Below are 5,902 nucleotides of genomic sequence, written 5' to 3'. Positions count from 1 at the left end.
GAACGGTACTATCACCTTTAATCAAGACATCTAAGAATTTGGCAAAAGCCTACATCTAGTGCATGAACATGCCTATTTGAATGATGTTTGTATATATATGTAGGCATAAAGGTAGTTAAGTAGCAGGAACTACACTTGATTACTCAAACAAACAAAAAGGGGGATTTTGCACATCACATGTCCATCTCTTTCCCTACTCTTTTTGACGTGATAAAAGGGAGAGAAATATGATAGAATTGATTATTTTTTTCATGGTTATGCATTTCTTATTGATTATTCTTCATAAACCATGCATTCCATTCCTCTAAGTCAGTATACACTGCACTACTAATGCTTATATTGTGCTAAAGGTTATTTCATGTAACTCATACATAATTTACCTTAAATCAAAGATTATGATAAGCACAAAATGAGGGGGAGGCATAATTTTACATGTTTATCATATTTAGGTAGAGCCTCAACCCCATAATCAATTTAGGTTTGTCATCATAAAAAAAGGGGGAGAATGTAAGCCCAAGGGTTTAACCCATTGATGTTTTGATGATTAACAAACCCAAATTGATGGTAGTTTGCTAATGGCTTCTCAAGTGTTGTGATTTATACAAGAGATATCAAAGCCAACACTTCAAGGAATAAGAACAAGGGCACAACTTGGAGACAGTCAAGCATTGGTGATCTTCCTACAGGCCTTGAAGTTCATTGAAGAATGAAGAAAACCACAAGCACAAGAGCAAGATAGAAGACTGTCCTAAGTAAAAAAACATCACATGCAAATGCCTAGAAGATGAGAGATTAAGAAGACTCAAGGTTCATTTACTTTGTAGAATGTATTAGAGTCCCCTTGACATTAAGTAATTTGCATGAAGTCATGTTTTTAAAACCTTTTCAAAAATCATTTGAACAAAAGCCTCTCTTCACATAGCACCCGCCTTTTACGGCACAACCAAAAGCCTGCTTTCACATGACATTTCAACCGGAAGTTAACTTTGAGCTAAAATCCTATGTTTTTACACAAAAAACACTTCGCACCCAAACCACCTCGTGAGATTAGGGTCATCGGATGCTCCTTAGAACAAGAAATCCAACGGATCTAACTGCGTACGGTTTGGAGTCCAAACGAACAAACTACAGACTTTCGAAGTTCCAAAAAATCCTGAAAAACCAAATTTTTGGACTAAAACACTGTCCATGGAAAACAAAGAATTTGCAAAATTCTTTGGGAATTTCGCAGATTGTAAAACTCTTACCGACTTGACACTGACATAGTGTGTCAGGTCCAATTTCGTAATCTGTGAAATTTCCATCGAACCTTATAAATAGGGGGGGGGGGGGCGCAAAGTAAAATTCAGATTTTAACCGGAGAGGTTTTAGGTTTTTACTGTATTAGAATTAGGTTTTTCAGATATAAAACCTCTAGTTCTTTACTTTTTAAACCCTCTTCAAAGGAGATTCTGTCTAAAAAACCCTAGTTTCTTTACTTGAGAGAGAGAAAGTAGATAAATTCTTAGGGAGCTCACACTGGGCGTCGGTATCCTGCCGAATTTTTGAAGACTCAGAGCGATATCCTTCGAATAGCGCCGTTGTTCTGCCGAATTTTTCGGAGTACCCGAAGCCCCTTCATCGGAATAGCGCCGCTGTTTTGCTGATTTTTTAGAGATCCTGAAGCCTCTTCATCCGAATAGCGTTGTTGTTTTGCTGAATTTCCGAAGAACTAGAAGCTCCTTCGTTTGAATAACGCCGTTGTTCTACCAAATTTTTGGAGAACGTGAAGCCACTTCGTCCAAATAGTGCCGTTATGCCACTGACTTTTCGGAAAACATCCTTGCTTCTTTGGTAAAATTACATTTATTTCCCTGCTTTCGGCACTTCTGTTATAAAAACCAGGTGCAGGGTAGTTATGAAATCTAAGGCTCCTTTTGCCCTACGTCCTGTAATGTAAATCCCTCTCCTCTCTTTGTAAATAGGGCTATGTTCCCCCTCCTTATCTCGCCACTCTATCTCCGGTCCAACCATAGACAAAAGAGACAGAGACGAGAGCCCTGGAGCTCCACGGCATTGGACAAACAGAGGGAATTATAAACCTAGTATTTTTTCCTTTATTCTCATCATTTTCTGTTTGTTTTAGTTATCCTGATTGAGGTCAACTGAGAGATCCTTTTGGGACTCAAAACATGCAGTACATGACTTCAATCCGGATAACGCCCAAACCGATTTTTCTCCTTTTCTTTGCAAATCCACTTTATTTTACACATGGAAATTGAGCCTAACCGTAATAAAGGATAAAAAGTAAAGATTTCTGATAAATCTTTTGAAAATTGCCAAATCAAGTCAAGGGACCTGGTTTACCCTAGGCATGAGGGGTGCCTAACACCTTCCCCGAATGTAACCATAACCCTTACTCAGATTTCTGTAAAGACCAAGCCTTAACACAGACGGGGCAGGGGTGAGAGATCCTGTTCGTCGCGTCGGCAGACGCTTTGGGGTTCCCGCTTCCCGCCAACTCTCCAGGAGTGAGTGATTTATTTGATTTTCATGCATTTATTCATTTCAATTTTGAATATATGCCCATTTGCTTCTGATCAACTTGATGTTGCAGCTCCCTCACCACCAGGCGAATGACCTGCTGCTATTGGTGGAGAGCCTGAAGCTCTTGGTCGCCCATCAGGTGGGGGTTATCAAGACGCAGATGATGGATGTTGCTGAGCTAGAGCTCGGCCAGAGGTAGACCAGATGCTCTTGGCATACCAGCAGGAGAACCTGGCCTTGAGACAGAGGCTTGAGGCCCATGAGGGTGTCCCAACCAGACATGTATGAAAAATGCATTCTTTGTTGAGTTTGCACGCATGTTCTTGATATAGCTTTGATATGTTAACATGTTTTTTGGATGCAGGAGGAGGTACATAGGCCGAGGATGCCTGAGGGAGGGTTCCCTTCCACTTCTGGTGCTGTGCCGAAAACGGAGGCCAGAGGAGACACTGATGATAGAGACGACACATCCGATGAGGATTATGTCGAGGAGGCGGAGGAGGCTGGCGTAGAGGAAACCACTCCGCCTGCCCGGCCGATGAGGCAGAGATCCCCTCTGATGAAGATGGAGAGGGTTGGGACAAGCATTGGTGGCCTGTTGCCCCTCGTCCCTCTGATCCGATGGACGAGATCATAGAGGAGGCGGTTGCTGCTACAGTAGAGGTGGCTCCGGAGAGAGTTACAGAACTTTTTACTGGAGACCTGTCGGTGAGCTCCCTGCTATGTCATCTAAAAATATGGTTGTTTAAAGATTTTTACACTTTTCTAAGTGAAAGTGAAATCGGTGAGCCTTTATCTTTAAGAGAAGCATTAGAATCTCCTGATTCACTTAAATGTAGAGAAGTTATTCAAGAAAAGTTAAACTACATAAAGAAGAATCAAGTGTGGGAGCTAGTAGATAAACCCAAAGATAGAAAGGCTATAGGTTGTAAGTGGGTATTTAAGCCAAAACTCAAACCAGATGGATCAATTGATAAGTCTAAAGTTAGATTAGTAGCAAAAGGATTTACACAGCAAGAAGAAATAGATTATGAGGAGACATATTCTCCGGTAACCAAATTTTCTTCCATTAGAATAATTATCTCAAAGGTGACATATCTTGATTTGGAACTTCACCAAATGGATGTTAAAAAGGTATTCCTAAACGGACAACTTAATGAAGAAATTTATATGATCCAACCTGAAGGATGTGACATTGAAGGACAAGAAGACAAAGTTTATAAGTTGAAGAAGTCCTTGTATAAATTAAAACAGTCCCCTAGGCAATGGTACTATAATTTTCATAATGCTGTGATGAAATTTGGTTTTGTACGAAAAAGCTTTGACCATTGTGTGTATGTCTTAAAAGGTGGGTGTTCATTTGTGATATTGTCAATATATGTAGATGCTATCTTATTGGCTGGAAGTGACATGTCATTGATTAAGAAGTAAAGTCATGGTTAGACTCCCAGTTTGAAATGAAAAACATGGGTTAAGCCTTATTTGTCTTCCTTAGAATGGACTTGTCAAAAGCAATAGATGCTCCTGTTTTGAAAGGTACCAAATTATCAAAGAACATGGCATCGTTTAATGACGAAGAGTCAACTGGAATACAAAACAAACCCTATGCTCAGGCAATAGGAAGTTTAATGTATGCCATGTTGTATACATGACCAGATTTAAGTTTTGCAGTTGGTCTTGTGAGTAGATATCAAAGAGAATATTTAGATATCTTGAAGGTACTTTGCATTATAAGTTGGCATATCATGGTAATGATTTCTTAGTTATAGGATCTTGCAATGCTGATTTAGCTGGCGATCCTAATGACAGAAAATTAAAATCTTGGTACATCTTCATATTAGGAGGAGGAGCAATATCTTGGTCAAGTCAAAAGCAAGGCCGTGTTGGTAAATTTACTATGGAAGCTGCGTTTATAGCCTGTAATGCAGTTGCATCTGAAGCTGTATAGATAAGATGCTTCCTGGAGGATATTAAGCTAGGTGAAATATCCAGCGATCCTGTTCACATTTTTTTATGACAATCAGCCAGCAATTTCCATCATAAAGGATGGTGAGGTTGACTCTGGAGGAAAGCATATTGAACATCACTATCATTTTATATATGATGTATATGCGAAAAATGAAATTTCAATGTGATATCTGCCTACAAAGGAGATGATCGTCGACTCACTGACAAAACCTACTGGAATAAATGATTTTAAGAGGTACATCTACTCCATGGGGTTGAGAGGGGATTTATGGCAATAGGTGAAGAGCGATCGTGGTGGCTAGTTAAGTTAGCTTTTGATCAAAAATCTGCAACGAAAATCTTGTTGTAAGACAAATCCGCAATGGAAGGGCAATTATAACCCCTCATTGCAGGATAATTCCTATGTATGATTGTTTGGTTACATCATGGATGGTCATAGGCGATGAACGTTCGTGGTGGCTTGTTAGCTTTTGATTGAAAATCTTCAACGATTTTTTTTGTACGACAAATCTGCAATGGAAGGGTAGATATAACCTCCATTGTAAGCTAAATCCCTATAGGATCATATTACGATAAAAATACACTGATTTGTGTGGTGAAATCATGACGTATGATCGATTGCCAAGTTAGCCTTTGATCGATAAGAAGCAAAGAATGGGCAAATAACCTTTGTTCGGTATTCAAAGAATAATAAATGGGCAAATAACCTTCGTTGGGGGATCCAAAGGACAATGAATGAGCAAATAACAATCATTGGAAGATAAATTCCTGGTATAAGATCAGGTGATCATCCGCTCTTGGTCACATAACTGCGAAGAATGTGTAAATAACCTTCGTCGATCAAGAGATAATTTCCCACCATCACCTGCATAAACATACTTCATGCATGGTTTTCTATTCATATATATATATATATATATATATATATATATATATAGAGAGAGAGAGAGAGAGAGGAAAGTGTTTCTAGTCCGGCCGACTAGAGATAATTCTCTTGTCCACCACCCAAAAACACATGGGTCCTACTGTGGATCCCGATCCGAGAGAGAGGTGGGGGATGAGCCCCCAGCGGCCTCTTGGATCATCCACGTGTGAAGGAGAGCTCTACCAAGGAACTCTCAAAACGGTTGCCACCCTCATAGCATAACACGAGTGGCGATATAAAAAAGATACCTCTCGATTCGGGAACAAGTCCGGATACGAAACCTACCTAAACAAACTCAGAGTCGCCATCCATGGTATACGGCCATGGATCCTTTAAACAAAAATATGCTCTGTATACCATGGATAACCAGAAATATATATGAGTCCGTGCCTGATTACGAATGGAGAAGGTCTGAGAGCACCCCCAATTCGTCCGAGTGCAAGCACTTGGTCTCTTATGCCATTCATTATTAACCTCAAAGAG

The sequence above is a fragment of the Tasmannia lanceolata genome, unplaced genomic scaffold (genome assembly GCF_043159265.1).
Source record: "Tasmannia lanceolata isolate RefF3 unplaced genomic scaffold, GAP_Taslan_0.1 ptg000002l, whole genome shotgun sequence".
In the NCBI taxonomy this organism is placed as follows: Eukaryota; Viridiplantae; Streptophyta; class Magnoliopsida; order Canellales; family Winteraceae; genus Tasmannia; species Tasmannia lanceolata.
Note: the sequence above shows the minus strand (reverse complement) of the source record.